Source organism: Malurus melanocephalus, unplaced genomic scaffold (assembly GCF_030028575.1).
Source record: "Malurus melanocephalus ecotype Western Australia unplaced genomic scaffold, MMel_1.1 scaffold_645, whole genome shotgun sequence".
Lineage (NCBI taxonomy): Eukaryota > Metazoa > Chordata > Aves > Passeriformes > Maluridae > Malurus > Malurus melanocephalus.
Window position 1 is genome coordinate 94061 of NW_026623877.1, and position 22840 is coordinate 116900.

Consider the following 22840-nt stretch of genomic DNA (forward strand, 5'->3'; position numbering starts at 1 on the left):
TAGCTCACTGTGCTCAGTCTGAAATAAAAATAAACTGCTGTGCAAAAAGTCAGGCTCTGACCAGAACCCAGGATCTGCTCTGAGAAGATAACAAAGCAAGCAGAAGAAATGCACTGTYGCTTCCTTCATGTTCTTGAGTTCTTTTTCCCTGGTRTGGTTTTRGAATTGTGTTTAACAGTAGAACTGCATCATGCCACAGCTTCTCTTTACCTCTGAGGAAAGCTCCAGAGGCTTCAYATAGACAAAAGCAAAAGATTTGTACTGTGAGTGTCTAGGGAGAGATTCAGAGGACTGAAGTTGACACTAAGTACCTCCAGAGGTGAGAGGAGTAAAGCTTGAGAGGCAGAGAATATCCTCAGCATCAACAGAATGAGAGAAAAAGAGAGATATTGTCCCCAGGAGGGATGATGTGGCGATATGCTGGGTCGGCTAGGGAGGCAATCCTGAGCAAATTTCTCCTTTTAGCTCATGGTATTATAAAAGGTTATTTTGAATTCTTATTTTGGATTTAYGGTAGTTAATCTAATCAAATGGGTTGAATAAACAGGACTGCACTGCTGTCATCTACTGAACTGAGGAAGGTTCCCAGTTTGCTGTGGCGATCAGCTCCATATTGGTGTGAATAACAGTCACTCACAGTTAAAATCATCAACACAGYACTCAATCTACATAAGCTGCTGTTTATTTTTCTCACTCTCCCCAGGCTTGTCTGTCCTGTGGGACCAACCTGTGTGTCTGTGAGTGTCCCAGAGCACACAGACTGGCAGGGCTCTGTCTGGCAGCACAGCCCAGCTCTGTCCCTGTGCTGTCCTTTGCTGTCACCGTGGGGCACTGGTTTCTCTACCTTGTGCACTGTTATACACAGGCTGCCGCAGTGATTCCACAATGTCAGCTCAGAGCCTTAATGCAATGAGAAGAGAAAGAAAAATAGATATTGCTGCTGTCTGAAAGTTCAGAGCAGCCACGTTATTTTAACTTAGTGGCACTATGATGTCAGAAGACACTTGGATTGCAAAATAATCTATGGACTGGTATGTGTTYCTGATGTACTCCATGTACAGGCCGTGTGTATAGCACAGATACATCATAAAATGACAAAATAGTTGGACACAGTGAATAGGCAAATGTCATAGAAGAATTTCGCATCGATTCGATTCCATTTCCAGCTCATAAATTCACTTAACATTTCCACACACTCCTGACTTTGCCATTGCACAGCGCGAATGTTCTGATTCCCAGGAGATGCTCCCAGGCTCTCCCCTCAGTCTGTATTTACAGCAGCAGGGATGGCAATGTGCAAATGTTCTTTATGCCTTCTTTTTGAGCCTGTGTGGTCAGGGGAGCTCCGAGCTCAGGCAGGGAGCATCCCAGAGACACGGCCAAGGGATCCTGTGTAAATATCAACAGAGGAGAGCTGCAGCCACTCTGCTCCTTTCCTGGGAATGGGCAGTGGCTCCTGCTGCCTTTTGCATTCTCCACATGTTGGAGAGAAGCCTGGCTGTCCCAGGAGAGCTCCTGCCCCCACAGTGAGCTGCCTGCTGTATTTCTGACACCCTGTGCTGCCAGGTGTCTCAGTGCACCTCTGCACAAGTGGATCTCTTTTTTCTGGGAATGCCATTATCATTATCAACGCTCTGGAAATGTGTAAGCTGCATGTGTACAACCAGCACAAAGCCAGATAAAGCAAAGGTTAATTGGATAAAGCTGTTAGTGGTCGTTGTGTGAGGCAGACAGGAATGTCAGTTTTCAGTGTATGTGCATGTTCACCCCAGCAGATGCAAAGGCAGGTCCTTCCACTTCTGGCTAATGGCTCATCTCGTTTCTTGTAGGAAGCATAACCCCATCTTCCATTTAACAGTGGGGTCTGCAATGGAAATTGTTAGAGTGAGAGAAAAAAATGCCATTATTTTGATGTTTTCTTTAGGAGGAAAGTGTAATTGTGTGAAYGCACCCATGTAAACAGAATTGTGTGTGTAACCACAGTAGCAGAAATAAGATACATTTTCCTAAGACTCTGGGCACCAGCATGTTATGGATTTAATATGGAATAATCCATAGAGTAACCTGTGAAAACTCCTTGTGTTTATTTCAAATGTATCTTGTTAYCATAAAATCAAAATAGATCCTATACCACAATATGAATGTTATATATTAGTATATTTTAATTAGTTAGAAACATTTACTYTAGAAAAAAATAGTTTGATGAAATAAACATACGTGATCGTTTTACATTGCAAATTTCTTTTTCTATTTTATTAGGCCTGTGAATTCACCTCAATAGGAGCAAAAGCAAACAAGAGAAAAAATATATTAGAAATATATTAGATTATATAATTGAAATAGAAAAAATATTTATAGCTGCCAGAGCAATTAATAAAGAATATGGAAATTTTAAGCTCCTTATATGTGTGTAGTGAAGGCCATGRTATTTCAAGGTGGTTTTGAGGGTAAACACTTTTATAAAGATTTTGAAATGSCTTSATAGGGTAATCAAGCTCATGGGTGYTACATATCAAAAATAATCCTTTTCCTTGGAGCTGTCTTCCTCCCACAATTAGCATCCTTGCTGGCCCTTCCTGTTAGGTCACTTTTGCACAGAACAGATGTGGAGATAAAGYTACTTTTTCACCTTCAGAGCTGTTTCTGACAGGTGAAAGCTGAAGGATTTTAATGAAATGTTATAATGAAAAAAACACTACATAGTATGTAAATTCATAGGTGTGGATAAGCAGAGGTTATCACTTGCTGCTGCTGTGAATCTGGCACCTTTTAAAATAATAATAATCTTCCAAAAGAAAAAGCAAGAATTACAGGTGATTCTGTTCTCCACATTGCACTGGGAGTGATATATGAGTCTTATTAGTATATATAGATTTATGAGGGAGCATACAGTCCTTGAGAAGAAAAATCTCTCAAATTATTGCATTTTACCTCTCTAACCTTTGCTCTTGTGCAAGGTCAGGCTGCATATTTAAAATTCATACTTGTCCCATGCTTTCTTTAAAGATTAAGACTGGTGAAGACTGGGCTGAATTTGCCACCCTAAGCACCCTCAACACTGCAAGCAGCATGAAGGGTTTGTCAGGTCATGATTCCAATTTGCCTGAGAGACAAGAAATGATTGCATTCTCTGGTACTCAGATCCCCATTCAGGCAAACAGAAACTTTYCCAGAAATGTTATTTAAAATAAGCAAATCTTTCTTAACCATTTGGTACTCTTCTCTTGGTGAAACCAGCTAACTGTGTATAGAAGTAGCAAAGAAATAGCTGAACAATTGGTTTTTTGAACTGGTGGAAGAAGAAATTAAATGTAAAGCTGCTGAAGAAAAGGAGACAGTAGAGGCAAAAGGGAAAGGAAAAAGGAGAGAGGAATGGAACTGAATTTCTTATTTTCTTCTCAGTAATTTGTGTGTTGCAGTAGCTCATTTCAGCATAAAATTTTGCAGTATATTGGAAGTCATCAGCTATGGGTGTGGGAAGATTCAGTGAAACTGATTTCTCATTTGCAGATAAAGGAAAACTTTCTGAATCTATAAGGAAGGTTAGTTAGGGGTCAAAGGCAGGGTTTACCTAAAGCCTGGCCACGAACAAATTTAGGCAACTGGAGGTTTAATGAACAGGGTCCCTTTTAAAATTAATCTTTTCATAAAGAAATGCTCAAGTATCTGCCTCAGCAGTGAAATGAAGCTTTCCCACACAGTCAGAGGAATGCCAGCAGTGCCACTGGCTCCTGGGCCAGGTTGGTGCAGGGCTCACTCCCCAGGTGTTTGGTAAAAAAAAACAAGCACAGAGGAATGCTGTGATTTAGCAGAGATGACTCCATGATCATTCATTACTAGGAAATGGCAACTCATTTAAAAGTAGAGTACAAATGAAGAAAGCTATTTCTTACAAGATTGGCTAGTGATTCTCTTTAATGATCTGGGTAATCAATTCATACTAAGGTTAGAATGAGATGGAAGAGAATTCAAGCTTAATCTCATTTTGACACAGAGTAATTAGGCACTCCCCAAGAGCAGATGGTTTTGTATTGTAATTATAGTGCCCCCAAATGATCACTAAAACAATGCTCACTATTCCTCTGTGACATGTCTTGACAGATTCATAAATTGAAGCAACGAAAACTTTCCTGGGTCCCTTACTGCTGCTGTATTCTTAAGTTTCATTTTTAAAATGCACTTTTGTGGATATGTTAATGACTTTTCCTGCTTGAATAAAGTTACTAGCAGTGCCATGCAGTAGTAAAACCTTTGATTTGTCCTGTATGTAGGCACGTGGGCCCTGCTTCTGCAGAAGCAGTGTGGAGGATTATTTGCAGAGGACACAGTGGTCTGGTTTCCAAGGAGACAYATATATCACACTTGGGCTAATGGAGACCTTGGAGAGCCAGGCTGGGTAGAACAGTCCTCTGTTWATCAGTTTCCTGGCTGATTAGGAGCACAAAGTGAGAGCCTGGTAGCTTTGCAATGACTGTCCCCATGTCAGGCATGAACTGTCACCTGTGGCAGTGACCAGCTCATGGCACCAGCGCTGAGCTGCTTTTCATCTGAGCTATTTCCTTGAAAGAGCAACACATGTGGGGGCTCCTCATGTGATAAAAGCCATCCTGGTGTTTGTCACCAAAAACATGCAGTGATGAAGGTGCCGTGTCCTCTCTCTGCTGGCCAGCGATGGGGCTCTGGTGACCGCACAGGCACAGAGCTGCTCCTCACTCCTGTGCCACCCACCCAGAATCATCTCCAGCAGGACACAGCAGGGCTCAGATTRGCAAAGCAACACTGGTCCCTGCCACCAAGAATCAGAATAATACACTACCTTTAAAGCAGCAAAAGCTTGTRGTGGAAATCCCCTGGATGAGTGCTGGAAGTGGACTTAGAATAATCTCACTGAAAATTAAATAGAAGTGCTGTCTAGACGCCTTGTTCTGAAATAATCTTTTATTCTGTGGACAATTTAAGTGGATTTTCTAGTCAAATTGCATTAAGCCTGAGTTTAACTGTGTGCCTGTGAACGTGTCTATGAAATAAGGCACAAAGCTGGAAAAATCGGTGTTTCAAATTGTATCCAGCAGACACACAGTGTACCAAGCCAATGACTTAATGGCTTTAGAGACAAGCCATACTATGGCTAAGTGGAATTTTTTTTATTCCTCCTCAAAAAGTGAAGTTATTTGTAGGTTATTTTGGTGGGTGCTCTGAATGGAGTGCACAAAACTGCAGTGATGTAGCTGACAGGTAATAGGAGGCAGATATGGACTATAAAAGCAATCATATTCCCATCACAAGGCAGGCTGTAAAATCCAGATTTTTCCTTACGCTGTGAATTCAAGCAGTAGCACTCTCTGGAGCAGATCAGAAAGAAGCTGTAAAATACACAGTCACTATTAGGTGCTGCTGTTAATTCCTTTGATGTAATATGTCTCAGTTTATCCATTCTTGTTGCCCTCCAGAACACAGCTGAAGTGCAGATACTGTAGATAGTCATGTTTTTTTTTTTATTGTCTGTTGATAATAACATCTTTATTAAATGACTTAGAAGAAGCCAGACCTTTCTAATGCATTGTTTTAGTAGAGAAGGGGAGCATAATAATTCAGTTTCTTATATGTGCCCAGGTGACAGTGCTGTGAATTCTCTTCTCTCTCAGCTTAATTCAAAGATAATTTTCACAGTTTGATTTAGTCTTGTACCTTCTCCAGATGTGTTCGCTGAGGTGATGGATGGGCAAAGAAAAACAAATCAATGCTCACATCATAGTACATGCTATATTTTGCTCAGGCTAAATTATGTGTAGTATTCTAAGTACATCTTTCTTGCCCTGAAGAAAAATAAGTGGGAAAGACAACCCTTTTGGGGTTGAGTAATTGCATAGAGCACTCTCTGTAGGAGATTCTGCAGCTTCTTTTAAAATTCCACAGAAATTACTGTAAAGGAAAATCAGAAATGAAAGCGTGAAAGAGAGTGCAAGGAAATGAAAGACTTTTCTAAAACACAACCTAATTATTCTGGGCCTGTGTTTGAATATTGGTGTGATATGTTCAAATAGCACTAGGTACACCGAGTGTAACCTGTGTGTACCAGGGATGGTAGGAGGCAGTCGTGCTGCGCTGTTTGTGGGTTGATGTTTCCAGTAAAGGGCAGYCAGCTTAATAGGAAAAGACATTTTGAATGCAGTAAACACCAACAAGTGTGGACAAATGTCTTCACAGGGAAGACAGAGGGAATGCCATGAGGGGAGGGTGTGAGCAGTGCAGGAGATGAATGCGGGTGGGAGGATGGAGSAGAGCAAAGGGAGCTTTGTGAATGAAGCACATCAGAGCTGATTTTATTTTGCGGTGCTCATGTTCCTTTTGCAAACACACCGAGGCARCTGAGCACGGCCTGAAACCCCATCCCGGTTATTATTATGATGTGTTTTACAAATCTGCTGATTTGGAATGCAGATGGTCATTTCAAAGCCATGGCTTTGGCAGAGCGCTGTGACCACAGGAGGATRATTGTTATTACATTTGCAGTTGTTACCGTGTCAGTGTGGGACTGTGTGAGACAGAACTCCCCCRTGCAAATCCTTTATTGAAACAGTTAAATAAGAGCATGATTGAACATATTGGGCATTACTGTTCTGAGGTATTTTGATGGAAGATGTCCTCTGATGACATGAAATAAATCGTGACTACAGGTTGATTTCCTCAGAATTTCGCTGAGGAAAAAGGCAGCATTCCTGTAAGACAAAACATCACAGTTTAGCATTTCAAAACAAACCACTTCAAATATAATCTAAAATGGGATAAAAATGAAATATTTATAACAGGGAGGGGAAGAGGMAACATCAGAAGGAAAAGGAAAATGCAATATTTGGATGAGACACAAACATTCCTTCATCACTACCCCTGCCCCCTTCATTGGGAAACATCCTCATATCTGACCTGATTTTAGAAGAGATGTTTTATCTTCTAGCAAAAAAGAAAAAAAAAAAAAGCACACATTTTATCCTTAACAAGATGATGATATTACTTTCAGTGTTTTTGAAAATGAAGTCACTAGTGTAATCCATGAAGATAGTTTATAGTGGTTTGTAACAGGATTGCTGGCTGTGTTTGCTCCCAATCTCCTCTCCCCAGGGTGAAGGTGAGTGATGTAGCTCAGGTCATGGTCGTGTTGCTGCAGCTGGCTATTATTCTGGGCCTATGTTTGAATATTGGTGTGATATGTTCAAATAGCACAAACTGTGCTATTCAAATTGGTGTGATATGTTCAAATTTACCCTTTCCAGGTAGCTGTCCATAGAGAGCTGGCTTTCCTGGCTTTACACAGTATTAGACTGGTGTCCTGGAAGGGCAGCTGGGAGGGTGCCAGGCTCTCCTGGCTGCTGAGCRCAGGGACAGTGCCCTGCCATCCCTGTGCTGGGGCCAGCAGGGCATGGGCAGCCTYCCCCAGAGGGTGGGAACAAGCTTTGTGTGCACTGCTCCAGTGAGTTCTGAGAGAGATCCCCAACGTGCAGAGTTAATCAAGWTCTGCCCTAATTAAACCACACTGCTGCTGTTATGTCTTTCTTCCCGTGGTGTCCAAGACAATGAGCTGCAATAAAGGAGGCCTGGCCTGGTGGTTTTATGCATCTCTTACAGGTCAAATAACTGTGGTATACGAGGGCTGATCATACAGAGAGACAAAAGGCTAAGATTTGTTAACTTTATCCCTCCTGCCAAGTTAAATTTGGTACCTACTTGACAGTGCTAATTAAACCGTATTTCATTCTTTTCCATTCCCTACTAGAGAAATACTTACAAAGAGAACTGTTGAACAGCTGAAACCTATTTCAAATTATTTCTGCTTTGTCACATAAAGAAATACTTTAAAGTCAAAAGAAGAGTTTATTTTTTAAAGAGACTAGAATGTATTTCTGCTGTCAGTGTCTCTTGAGATCTCTAATGATCACTTAAACACACTGAGCACCACTCAGCTAGGCTTTATTTGTACTTCTGGTTTTKTGGAGAAATCCAATAGTGTTCAATGACACATGGAAAATTTTCCCTTTATCCCTTTCACTGTACTGCAGAAATAACCATACTAAGCTGTAAACAAGAACTATAGCAACACAAAAATGTTTAAGAAAGTGATGTGATTTTGGACGGGCATAGAACTGACAGGCAGAAATCATTAATAAATAATACTTAATTCCTAGTATATTTCTATTGAAATAAAACTCAGAGCTTAATTTCATTTTTCTCTAGGTTATGAGACAGTGTAAAGGTGCAATGATGGCATGTTGTATCATTTTCTTGTGAGTTTGTCATGCCTGGTATTTCTTTGTAAGTTTAGAATTCAGCAGAATTGGTGGCAGAAGACTTTTCTGCCTGGAATTCCTTTTTCATTTTTGCACCTAGAATCATCTGGGAAAAAAACAGAAAGTGCTTTAAGAAATGAACCAGATTTTGTTCTTGTAGTAAAGCAATTCAGGTGCAATTATTCTAAAAGCAAGAGAACAAAAATTTTATTAGCTCTTATGAGGTCGTAATGTGGTTCTTTGTTTTCATTCTGCCTGTGGTACGCAAAGTAAGTAATTTCTTGTTTCTGTGATGCATTATTTTAGGCAACCACTGTTACCTCTTAATTCATACATCAAACACCAGAATATCTGCTTACTAAAATCACTCAGATTTTCTCCATAAGCTAGTGTCCCCTTTCTTAGGTGACCATCACAAAAAAAAAACCCTCAAAAAAACAAAACCAAAAAAAAAGGAAAAAACCAAACCAAACCAACCAACCAACCAAAAAAAACCCAAAAACCCAAAACCAAAATAAAACCCAAAAAACCAAAGCAGAACTTAATGATGTATTTTTTTTTTTTTTTTAATCTGAGGGTGATTAAAGTTTTTATTTGTTCTAGATCACTCAAGGAGCAGTGAGCCCCTTTCAGTTCTCTCACTGCTGGAATCACAAAGCAGAACCAGCTGCCATCACACAGTCCAGGAGATTTCTGGTTACTTCCACCTTGGACTTCTGAGCCCTGGAGATTCTTGAGGAAAGTTTTGTTTTTCATAGAGCATCTGCTCAATATTTCGAGGACAAGAAAACTGCTTAGAAAGAATCTGAAAGCTTGACACCTGGAAATAGGTGTCACCTTCTGAGAAATGGGAACGCAAAACTGAAGGYTACCTAAATCAAGAGTCTCTTTTCCAAAGCTCCGAATCCATACCATGCTTTAAACCTTTTGCCCAGACAAGTCTGTCTTTAATTTGTTCACAAATTTATCACATTAAAAAGAAATTCAATGCTTATATAAGAATCCCTTAAAGGTCACCATRCCTGAAAATTAGGATTTTACTAATGAAAACAGTGAAACCTCCTCATGGGAGGTTCCAGATTGTCTTCCCCTGAAGACTTTGGCCACCAGGGAATGCCTAAAACCTCTTCCTTGGTTCTGCAGTGTCCTCCTGAATTTGTGTCACAAAAATGCTGCTCCTCATATCTCAACATTCAACTGCTCTGGAATCCAGCACCTGAAGCACACCAAGTACCCAGATGAGGGAGGAAGGGCAGGACAAGGGATGCAATTTTGTCAATAATCATACAGATTCCCAGTAAAAATCCCATTTTATGTTACTTGAAACTACTGAAGGGGTATAGTTTTCTAATGAAAAAATTTGGTTGATTAAACAGAGATTAATTGGAATATTTTTGACCATCTAATTGGGCAGAAGGAGAAACCATCAGACGTTGAGGAATCAATCTAATAATAAGAAGAATTTGCATCAAAATGTGCCTGAGTCTCATAGTGGCAGAGAAGCTGCGTATGAAAATCATGACAATTTAGGAGGTTAGCTTTAAGTGTTCACATGTTGTATGTAATTTAGAAAGAGAGTTTTATATCCATTGTTACCTGTTATGATGATTTGCTAAAGGAATGTGCCCTCTCTAGTTATGCCAGAGGTCTATTCTCTTCCTGTCAGATCCTCTTTGATTAGCCTGTCGGTAGGGCAGAGCTCAGAAAACTCGTTTACTACCAACATACACAAAAACATGTGCCCACGTAATTTCATACGCTGCTAGAGGGAAGGCTGCAATGTCAGCTCAGCCCCTCTGGGAGATTCCCGAGAATCAGCTTTTGAGACACCTGTGGAAAAGTAGCCAGTGTAAATGCTGCTAATTGTGCTAAACCTGCCTTTTTCCTGTCCAGTTTGCTATCACTGATTCGCAGAAATGCATTCATCTCAGACCTGGGTGTTTTGCTCAGAAAGGGGAAAGGCTGCTACATGCACAGAAAATCTAAATCAAGTGACCAAGTGCTACAGGACCCCTCTGCTGTTGGAGTTATGACACCAAGAGGTTGCCAAGKCTTGGCACGTTTGCTGTGTCAGCTGTGGGCACGTTTTGATCAGATCAGTGCAGTGGCCATCCTSATAAGTCATGTAAATCTTGCAATGRCACAAGGGACTGGATATGTGTTGTCAGATGCTATTTTCTGTTCTGTTTTCTCCCCTCTTACCCTGGTCCCTTCTCTTGCTTCCAGGATTTTACAACATCTGAAATGACAATGTCAGAAATGACACAAAGCTGCATCATGCAGGATGCTGCCACCGCAGGAAAAGATGACTGAGGCCAGCTCAGGCTGTCTGAACATCTACAAGAGCACTGTCATGTCTCATTCATTCCCTGATGGCAGCTGCAGGACCAATGACTTATCCTAGTGTCGTGCTTTATTTTTTGAGAGGAGGCTCATTTGAATGAAAATACTAATACAAGCAAATTAGTTTAGGGCATGCTGAACTGAGATGGAACCATTTGGCTTACTGATTTATTTTCTGCTCAGTAATACAGAAGATATATATTCATTCTGTGATTTTTCTTCTGATGGGACACATAGAAGTGTGAGTTTAGACTGGGTAGCTCCCTGCAGACCCGAAACTCAGCTTCTCCCTCCAGCATGCTGATACACTGAGACCAGAGACAAAGAGGTTCCTCTACACCCTCCTTCTCCCTGCAGAGTCTCTGTGTGTGGGTCAGAAAGCCAGGAATTGCCTTTCTGGCAATGCAGTCTGACCTCTGGCACCACACAGGGCCCTCACCTTCCCACAATAACACATCCTTCCTCTCACATGAGCTGTATTTGTTGCCTTGTCACTTTACTCTGCAACACATTTTCTCTCTGTCCTTTATCAGCTGTGGTTGTTGTGGCCTTTCGTGGGCTAAAGGAGGAAGAACATAATAGACAGGAGGAGAGATGTCATGGAGTTTCCACACATTCATTCCCAGCACGCTTCTGAGCAAGGAGTGGGGAAAGGGCCATGATCTGTACAGAAAATGTGTATGGTGGGGGAGTGTTATTGTGGCTGCCACATTCAATAGCATTTACTCAGGGAACACTTGGGAATCAAGAGGATCACAGCATGCAATCTATAAGGATACACATCTCGGGGGTGAAAGGAAAAATGCTGTTCTGGTTATTGTGTTGGTTTTCTTATCAAGRAAAGAGATAGCAAGAGTACAGTGTTGAAGGGGATGGAGGGAGTCCAGTAAGTGTGTTATAATAGGTGACAAGATATATTAGATCGAGTACAGCAACAAGTCTAACAGATGTTATTCCTCATTCCTTGAGTCTACTGCTTCTGAAAATAGGTTTGGTCCTGTATCACACAAGGCAAAAGGCTGCTGTCGTCTTTACTAGCCTGAATAAACGTGAGAATTACAAAAATAAAAATTAAATTAGAGAGAGAAAGACTAAATAAGACAAGCTTGCATTCAGATCAGGGGCCTTTGCTTCCCTCTTGCACTGACTGGGGAACAGCTTCAAGTGAAGTCAAGATGTTGRTAAAGTTGAAGCAAGAAGTGGAGATTGAGTAATTTAATTTCATTTTCTAATGAGCTGTGTCCTTCTTTGGAGGTAAAATATGTTAGTGGTTAAAGGAATAACAGGAAAAWTAACTGGGAGGTTATGGAATAGAGTTGATGACCAGCCCATGATTCCAGCAAGCCTGGACAGTGTATGACGAGGCCAGCAGTCTCTTGTAGGAGCTGGAACACAGGAGCACTCCTCCTGCTCTTCCTTTACCTAAAGGTGCAATCAGAGCCACATTCTGGCGCACCATTTGTCTGCCTGTGCTTCCTTTCTTCCTCCATCCACCAGCCTGCATCTGGCCAAGTTTCCATGGTTTAGTTTAAGACTGCAGGCTGCTGCATGGCTGGCATAAGTCATTAAAAAATGTATTTACAGTGCTGCAGAAGTTTTAGTGGACACTTTGGCAAACTGGACTCCAGAAGCACAGGAAAAAAAAACATTATATCATGCTTTAAAATGGTTTTTAAAGAATCTGTAAGACTAGTATTAAAAATTTTAAACAATCAGTCCTTAAAATGAAGATATTCCATAATCTAGTGGAGTATGTTTTTCTACTTGCTCATATCTGTTGCTCTTTTAATCCTTATTTGTGTTGTCCCCTTGCTTGTTTTAGCTAATATCCCCACTGGCAGCTGAGGGAATGTTATGAGACTTCCTGGCTCATTCTTGACTTCTACAGGATAAATCTATACTGAGTTGTAGCTGACTTTCCTCCAGAAAGTAAGCATTTTTTTTTCTATTTGACACAGCTGCTAACTAATGTTTTTAGAGACTGGATATATTTGAAAGTTACCTCTGTCAAATTTGAAATTGCCCAATTGCCAGAAGTTGTTAGTGAATGGGCTGGAACAGACATGTGTAGATCGACAGTGCGAGTCCTGGTTTAGCTGGAAACCAGAATACAAATGAAGTAAAAAAGACATAACTTCAAAGCAGGGTCATGTTGGGAACTGCTGACTGTCTTTTCCCATGTGTTGTAAGTCAGGGCTTGCTTGTCCAAAAAAAGACAGAMAGATTGTTAAAGAGTTTGCTTTCTCTTGCTCATCACACACCTGTTCTAGTTAGGGATTAAGATGAAATATGTAAGGTAGCAGGAAAACAAGCTGACTTGCAGTGGCTGTTCCCCAGCAGATTTCCCCAGACAAAGTGGAGCAGTTGCTGAAGCACAGAGCCTCAGTGCCAGAGGGCTGTAGGACAYGCTGCTGCCTCCCACAAGGCTGCAGAGACCTGCTGCAAGATGTGCTCATCATTTTGCTTCATCCCTTTCCTTAAATAATAGATGTGATCACTGTTTTTTCCCAGCCTACATGGCTAGGAGTACTGGGCTTTCATGTGAGTGGGGGTTTTGAGCAGGCTGACTTGGGTTCAGTTGCAATGAGAGCTTTGTGTTCACCTGCTGTGTTATTCATGGGATCCCACATCATGCAAGGCCTGGATTTTAAATAAAATGATTTTTCATGCTTTTAAATAAGCATGATACATGCTTCATCTTCAATGAAAAAAAACCCCATTATTTCAGGAATATTTTTTTAAATCCAATTTATAATTTATCTTCTTTCTGTTGCCAATCTTGTATAAAAAGTTTTAAATGAATGYAATATAGTTATTCTATCAGTTGAATTACTTCCATGAGTAATTCTTGGTTTWGGGTTTGTTTCTTTTGTGAAATTCAAACACCCTCTGTTCTCTGTAACTGTCTGTTCCCTGTCCAGCTAAACTCTTCAGAATGATCCTTCTGGTAAGTCCAGGAAAAAGTTCAAAAAYCTCTCTCTTTGAGCTCATGATGCATTTAATTCACTCAGAAAAGATATACAAGTTCCCACAGTAGAACTATGCACACACAAACTAAAATCTGAGTGGCCTAGGGAAATATTAGAATRTAAATTRYTGTTAAAATAGTCAAATCAAGAACWGGRTGGTTTGGGGGAGATACTGTTTAGCTAAATATGAGGTACTGGGTTCTGTAAAAGATTAACTTGGTTTAATTAGCTCAGATCATTAGCTGATCCGGTGGTGTCTCCTCACTGAAAATCCCCTGATTTAGCTGTGGCACAGGAATGGTGACACCTGTATATCTGATTGGTGTCCTGCACTTAACTTCCCTATGGTACTCATTAATGGGAAAAATGCAACTACATTTTAAAGTCGTTTCTAYTATAAGGAGTGGCAAAATCTCTGCAGACTGTATGTAGTATGTTCAAAAATTCCTTATATGTTGAAGGTAAGAGGATAAATTCATTTCATGCYATGAGAAGGAAAAATTTGCAATTTGAAGATACTTCAAGATTTGGAGCATTAGCTTCAGTCCTGTGAGAGAAGGATTGCAATAAGGCAATTATAGATGCATACTAAATTAATTAATCCCACAGCTTTATCACACAGCTAATAATTTTGAAAAATAATTTGCAGGAAAATGTTTCCTCGTATTCATCCACATATGGGATTTCCTGTTCAGTTCTGAGTGTGCYCAATACCAAGAGAGGAGTGTACCAGAGATGGAGAACCACATGAATGGTCAGCCTGCTATTCTATAACTCCCTGCTATGTTTTGTTTAATGTCATAGATACGGAAGATTAAATTCCGGGGTAAACACGTATCTATTTCTATACTTCAACTTTTATTGTGTTTTAGAACTCTAAATTACAAAAGGCAAATTTTTTTTGTGTTGTTCAATGGACCTAATACTTTCTTCTGGTYGCAAATTACCACAGAAAATAGACTTTAAAATTGACAGTTCTCTCTCTCTAAAGCTAGCATGTTTAGATATATTTGTGATTCTTTGCTGTGGAGTTATACTAAAATTCATCTGAAATGACATTAGGCATCCAAGTAGAGAGCATTTAAACCCKCCAAGTGTAAGATATGTAAGGCTCAGCTGCCTCAGATGGACTGTGGCTGGCTGATGGAGAGGGGTGGGAATGGCCTGAGCATCCCCTGTTTCCCACAGGGGGAGATGAGCCCCTTCTTGTGTTCTTCACTGATGTGGAGGAAAGCCAAGAGAACCTCCCCCAGGTGGAAATCTGTCCTAGCCGAGGGAAAAGGATAGTTCACATTAGGGCTTTGAGCTTCCTTTCACCAGAGAGGAAAAAAGCAGCAGGATCATCATCCTATATGTGCATATTTACAGGGGGCACACACGTGCCTCTGACATGTTGGCCAGGCTCTGAACCAATTTACAATAATTGCACTTTAGAGTGGAAGGGCTGGGCTGCTGCTTGGAGTTGTGGCATTCTGGCACTTCTCCCAGCCTGTCGACATGTWCAATTGAGCCTTATTTTTCATTCCTGCTCCTGCTGTGAGAAATAAGCCTTAAAAACATTTATTGAAGAGCAGAGTGATGCAGCAGTGTCCGCCCACATTTGCAACCTGAGCCAGAGCCGGTGAGAGATGYGAGCTGGCCCTTCCATTTCCACGCTTATCGTGGGGGTTAGATGACAGCGGTGCAGGAGTCAATAGTAAGTGCTACTTTGCAAAAGAGCAGGGAGGAATCACATCAGGAAGATTTACACATCTATCTCTGAGTGGCCCTTCATTTCCATGCAGATGGAGCTGGGTAACAGTACATCTCTCTCTTCTTGAAGCCATAAATAGCATCCCTGCATGCGAGCGCATATCCCACTCATCTTACACTTAATTTTTAGTCTACAAGTAGATGTAAAGCCCAGACTTCTGTTTTTTTACACTGTTAATATTGTTTCTTCATCTGCTCAAAATGAACAACATTTTTACTGCCTTTTGTTTTAGATCTTCTTGTAGCAAAAATTTATCKTTGCTGTGCTCTAAATTAAACTTGCACGCCTTTTCAGCCTGCATACATTTTTTTTTAGCCAAGGATTATGCTGGAGATATTAAGGAGTTATTAAAAATTATGATTAATCAATTTTATTACAATAGCACTTAGAAGTCCCTGCTGAGATAGGAGACCTATTGCACTGGGCACTGYAGGGACACATAAAAGACTGAGTTTCTGCTTCAAAGAGCTGAAAATTGAACCAGAAAAGACATGTTTCTCTTGGCTTCAAGGGAAACTGAATAAGGGCTTTTGTGATATTCTTGAGCAAGCTGGAAGCCCCATGTTTCATTGAAGCCTTTTCTTTTTAATTCCCCTGTTTCATAAAAAATATATAATGAATGAAGCTGTATTGAATTTTCAATTAAAAGAATCTCAGTCTATCTCTGCTCTGTCTCCCCACAGCCTGCTCCTTTTGCTCCCCTCATTCTTCCTGAGCAGGAGCTGTACAACAGCCCTATGTTCCCTGTTCAGCAAACCCTTTCAAACAGCTCCATTTGTGTCTTCTCGTCACATTTCTAATATTGAATTTTCATGTTTCAAAAGCCATTTTACTTCTCATTTTTGTACGCTCTGTAGTTATGTGAAAATAGTCAAAACTTTCAAAGTCGTGAAGAAAAGGAGCAAGAAGGGAATGTCCTCCCCTCTCTCTATCAGSTCTGTTAGCAGAGGGGTTATCAAAATGCTGCATGAGAAGTGCAATGGTTAAAGACTCTGCTCTCTCTTTCAGCTAACCTGGAGTCAGTTTTTCTTCACTGTACAACAAGAAGAGAAAAAAGGAAGGGAGCAGAGCTGAAGGTTATTGCCTGTGTTGATGCAAAGGCAGGGAGAAATCTACCTTGAAAAACAAAGTAGAATAGCAAGCTACCAAGTTCACAAAGGAAATCTTCCTTTGTGCTTGGATTTAGCCTTGTGCTGCCGAGGTTTCTGCTCTGCATCTGGTGAGCTGTCCTCTAAGCTCTCTGCCACCAGACTCAGAAGTTGGGAAGAGGCTGGAATGAGGGAGTAAGGAGAGGCTACATGTGGGGTGCAGCCCCAGAGGGTGCCAGGCAAACTTTGAAGTGACTGATTAGTGCAGACAGTGACAAGAACAAGTTCCAGCCAAGCGTGATTGCTGCTAAGAAGAAACGGCCTTGTTTTAACTTGGCTATTGTTCCCTGATAATCTGTGACACTGGAGTGGAATTCAAAGCAGCGTTGGTCTGAGCATTAATCTAATGCACAGTGGTTCCTTCCAGCTTACTCTGATCTCCAGTGCCTTTAATCTTGCAGTAAATTTTTATTTGATTTGCTATGATATACCTCCCCATGGAGACGGAGGAAGGGAGCTGAGGGAAGCTGCCCCGTCCAGTTAAGTATTGGAAGACCTGCTTGAAGCCATTGTGAAGAAAATAAAGACAGCTTCTGAGGCTCTGTAATGTATTTTCCCTTATGAATAACAGGCTGACGGTTTTAAATTGAGTAAAACAAGTGGCTAAATCACCTTCTGAAAATGAACTGCTGAACAGGAACACAGTCTCTCCCATGAATTTCTGTAGACAACAWCCAGGCTCCCTGCAGTCTCTCTCTGACACAAAAACCTGTTATTTAGTTTTCTGTGGAATCTGGTGAATTACATTAGCTGACTCAGAAACTCCATCAGGACTCCTTCAGTCTGCTTCAAGGCATTTGGCTTTCAGGGGTGTGACCAGCATCTCCCGTGCTGAGGGTGAGGCGTCACATCCCAAACCARCTGCAAGGCTTGTGCTGCTCTCTCTGGTGGACTGGGTGCTCCAAACMCAGGCAGCAGGACTGGAGCCTCTGAAAATAATTCAGATTGTAGTCATTTCTTTTCCATCCACAAATGCTAGGAAGGTAAAAAAAAGATTMTTTGTAAATTGAATTATGCTGCTGTGATAATTTTGTAACATTCTATTCTCATTCTGTACGATTTCAAAACAGTGAGCAATTCTGTAATGGAAAATTAATTAGACTCTTTCAACACTTTTAAAATGCTTCCACTGTTTTTCTCCCTCCTGTATAAGGAATTTTATTACAATTGATATTTCCCATTTCTGTTGGCTGAACTCATATCTCTTTTTCAAAAAAAAAAAAAAAAAAAAAAAAGGGGTGAAAATTTTTTTAAAAAAAAAAAAAAAAAAAAAAAAAAAAGGAGTGGGAAAATTTCTTACTGATAATCACACCTGGAGTGAAGCTGTTGTGCTAGTGGATTATTTAGGAAATAACACGACAGCAAGATGGGCTGCTTTTAGCTACTTACTCCAGCTGGCAGCAGCTGAAGCTCGCAGAGGAGCTGCTGGGCAAAGGCTGGAGAGTCATTTCTGTGCCCTGAGCACCTGCTGAGCTCTGCTCTGCTGTCCTGGGACCACAGCAAGGGATTGCAGCAGCTGAACTGTCTGTGATSGTGCATTAATGGCACGTTTTGATAAACAGGAGAGTTCAGGACAGATGTTTGGGGTAAACCTGAAGCATAGGTGAAAGCAGGAGGTGTCTTTCAGGCACAGGTGTAGGAGATTTGCAGAGAAAGGATGGAGAATAAGCATAAGGGGAGGAGTGGATTATTGTGTTCATTTCTTTGATGCCTTAGAGTCTCCATGCTCTGCTGTTTGCAGGTTCTTGGTGCAGTTAAATTTTCATAGTACTCCTCTCCAAGCTTAGCCCTGCTGTGCTGCCTTGCCCWGTAGCACCAGGCATCAAAACTTAATAACAGAACAAACACAACAATCACTTTAAACTAATGYTGCCCCTCTTTCATTATTGAGTGAGTTACATCCTGGGCTGCTGACAAGGATGGTCTTGGAAGTAAATTTAAATGCATATTTACATAAAAACCTCTGTGTGCGTATGTAAGTTAGTTATTTCAATGCTCTTTTTCTGTGCACTCAGTTCTTCTCTTGGGAGAAAATTTCATTCAGGGAGGACAAGAATAGAAGGAAGAGGAAACAGGCACAAACACGAATTCTTGAAGAAGAACTTTGTACAGATAGTATACATCTTTAAACTCAGCTTCTTGCATTTTCAGAAGGTTTGCATCAGCCATATGCTTAATATTGCCTTAATTTACAACTTTAATTTGTAATATTATCCTAACTTCAAAAACAAAGTGTCTTGAGAATTAGTTAAATCAAGATTGCACTATTATTGTTTGGTGAAATATTTATAGTTAATTGATGTCATGATTTAAGAAAAAAGCAAGATACTCCTGGTGGTTTTTTTCTTTCTTCACACAAATGCTGGGAGAATGAGTGTGAATGGCAGAATTGGCAAAATATTGAGCTTGCAAATGAACACAGTAAGGAAATAAACAGGCAAGTTGATCACAGTATGAAGTCATACTGATCATTCACTTGGCATGTGTGGATTTAGTGCTAATTATTTATGATACTTCATACTGTGATAATGAATGTTCTTTGGTATGCTTTGGAAAGCTAATGAAGTTCTACTGCCAAATTCTGACACCTTTATTTTTAATTATCTATCAGTTGTCATGTGCGTGGCCTCTGTGATTTAAGAAGGAGTACCATGCCTCTCAGCACGGAAAAGAGGAACAGACTTTGGCTGTTCAAAAAATTGTACAAATATGTGGCATAGGACAATCTGGTTCAAAAAAAGGATTTGTACTGGTGTTCTGTGAAAGCAAGAAATATATCTATTTTGATTCAAGAGAAGTCTTGCTGGAAGAGTTTATCAAAAAGAGCTCCAGCAGAGGACACAAAAGYATTTAGAAGAGGCACAATGAATTTTGACTGCCTTTGAATCTATTTATCAAAGCCATAGCTGTTCCCATTTCAACGCAGGTGGAACAATAATAAATATCGAACAAAGCAACTCAATCTGTATTCAGAACATTTCAATACATGGAAAGTTAACTGCAAAAAGACAGAAAGCTTGCAGAGTCAGACCTATTGACTCCTGCTACTTCTATTCCTCACTGAAAATGAGTGGTGAATGGTGCACAAAGATCTGCAAGGTATTTACAGTAATTGCCATTAACATATAACAAGAAGCACATTCAGTAATGTGACTTTATTATTTAACAGAATCAATAATATTTTACATCACAGGAACCTAATTCAGCTGTAAACCTTGTCACTTTCTTTCATTTWAAGTGACTAAGTTTACATGTCAAATTTCAGCCTCAGTAGGGCTGTGTTATTTTCCTACCTGCCACTTATCCCTCTAGGAGGGACTTTTTTGCCTTGAACCCTGTATGATTAGAAACTGCWGCTTCTGTGGAGGACAGGCAGCAGGAAGATTCCAGTTTCGAGTGGTGAGTTCTTGCTGGCACAGATAATCCCCTGTGATCAGGCAGGTGTGGCACCAGCGAACATTTCTGCCAGTCCTTTTCTTTTTAAGACTGCAGTGTCTGCACACCCGTCCTCCCTCGGATTTTTCACCCGCTGTTGCTGCAGTAGATACTCAAAGGAAATCACTGGAGAGAATTCCACCTGGCTCAGGCAGGACACAGCTGAGGCAGACAGACAGCAAAGGTTAACCTAAAGATCCCTTCAGAGGAAGCCTGGGGTCTGCACAGTTCCTGCTTCAATCACCAATCCAAAGCAGGTCCTTGATGACACRAGGGAAAAACAAATGAGCAAAACCCGGATATATTGGGTCATTAGAAAATGCAGTGAAACAGCTAAAGGACATCATCAGATCACAAAAATAACTAATGTACAGTTCATTGGTGCTGCTGTCTGGGCARAAAACAAACCACAGCAGCTCTTGTCCCACCAAAAAAAAAAACCCCAGACCAAAAATACACTACCTCCCCTCAAGACAGCTTAATCCAAAATTGTAGTGTATGTGTTTTCTGGTCAGATCTAAAGTGCTCTGAGACCAGTGGCAGAAAACTCATTGCCTTCAATGTCTCCTCTGGCTTTTGGGTCAAGTCAGCCAGTCTAAATGAGTCTTTTATCTCCATGACTAGTGCCTTGCAGCWGATGATAAAAATTCAGTGTGTCTCTTTTGTCTTGAAATTTCCACGGCTAATGGGTTTTGTCTGATTTCACCTGAGTATTCAGCAAACAGCCTGGCACATCACTGTTTGCTTTTGGTCATTTGAGCTGTCCTTTGGGCAGCTGTTCAGGCGTTTTTCATTTCGGATGCCCTCGCTCACGGTGCTCTGCGGCACTTCCTCAAAGCTGGTTCCGACCCTGAGAGCAAAGCAAAGCAGTGGATTTTAATTTTGAGTTGCAGCTGCTGTTGTCAAAGTTCAGTGCATTAAGCATGGATTTCATTTTCATTGCTCTCTCACAACACCAGGAACTACATTAACTACAAAACACATGTGCTTAAAGTAAGTAAAGTAATGGAGAAATATATTGTTCTCGTTATTTGAAATGTCGCACAAGATCTTGGGCTCATTTCAGTAGCACAATGAAAGCGAGCTGCAGTTTCCACAAAGGCATAGTTAGGGATGCTTAAAGTGAATAGATTAAATGTTCTTCTGGGGTTTTTTGCTGTTGCTTCACAGCAAAACAGCAAACTGCCTCCATGTTGCAGTTATGAAATTACAAAGCCTTTTATCGAGCTGCCTTCAGTTTTCTGAGATTTCAGGAGAGATTTGATGACCCCTCCTTGTCTGCAGCCGTATTCCCTCTATTCCAATTGACCAGCTTTGTATTGTCTTTTACCCATCTATTTCCTCAGCTTGAAAGCCATTACACTGCAACAAATTACCATATTAAACTGTAGCTTGAATACAATGGGAAATGGGAAATGGAATGGGTTGGAGAGGAGCCCAAAGTCTCTGTAAAGGAWGGCTTGGACATCAAATGCACAAATGCTCAGGGATGAGTTCCCCAGCTGGCTAACTCAGAAAAGGCAGTGCTGCACACCCTTGTGAGGYTGTCAGGGGGAAAGGTGTGCAGGTATCATCTCAGCCGCTGCTCACTTCCCACCTTCCCCCAAATGCTTCTCTTCCCTTTGGTAACATTTTTCATCTCTCTTACTCTACTTGTGGAGGGTTTTTCTCACCCTTTTCATTCCCTAGCTGTGTCATTGAATAGGTGAGACAATGCCCTAGACAGCCTCACTGCCTGGCTGGCAGAAAGGAGGAGGGAAGATTGGTGTTGCTATGGAGCAATGCTAACGTTACTTCAATCCCTTTAGTATCATTTTGGCTGCAAAAGTGTTGCAGGGGAAAGCTGAAATAATCCTATTATTTCTTCTATTTTTTTTCCACCCTTGACTTTAAAATATGAGTTCTCTAGGGAAAAAAAAAAAAAACAAAACAAAACAAAAAAAAACAAAAAACCAAAAAACCCAACCCCAAAACACAATAACGTAAAGTGTTGTAAAGCTCCTCCTGTATGTTTGGTTGCTCTATTCCACAGACTCAGTACATCTTTCTGTGGCCATCTCTGCAACTGGAGTTGTAATACAAATCGAAAGATGGTCRCCCCACCCATCTCTAGTCACCATATTTAGGAGATGAATGTTATGGAAACCATTTTCAAGTTTAAAGTGTCATCCTGAGAATTTCAGCCCTGGAATCTTATGCAATTATCTAAATCAAACAAACACTATTTGAACTGCTGGCTACAAACAATGAAATTGATATTATCATATTACCAAGCAGAGATATGAAATACAATGATAGTTCTTCTTTTGGCTTGTTAAAGATGATTTTATGGCATCAAAACAGATGTTCATGATACAAAATAGGAAACATTTTTTCTTGTCACCCTTATTGGAAGTCTTAGTCCAAAACCAAGAAATGAATATAAAAGGCAGAACCATACAGGTGGAGAYGTGGCACTCACTAGTTCTTCCACCATTTCTGAACTAAGCTTTCAGCCTAGACTGCCTCTGCAAGGAATTTACTCATTACTGGTGAAGTTTTCACCACTGTGCCCTGTGCAGCTCATACTCAGGATTTAGGTAGAGAGTGCTGTCAACCMGGCATCATAAACCAGCTTGAGGATCACTCACAAATCAATTAACTCAATGATAAGTTAAGTAAGATATAAAGGTTGGCCAAATATKAAAAGGTCCTGTGTTCCCACTTAATGACTTGCTATCCCCACTAACTGACCTGACTGCATGAAGTACAGAGTCAGTCCTTCAGATTTCCAGGAACCAAAGAGAAGAGTTTCTTGTAGAAGGTTTTGAAGACCGTTGCCATGGGGTTGAGTTCTTGACATTTCCATGTACATCTCTTCCAACTATGAAGGTTTTACTCTCTCCTTAAGGGTTTGAAAGCTTTTTTTTT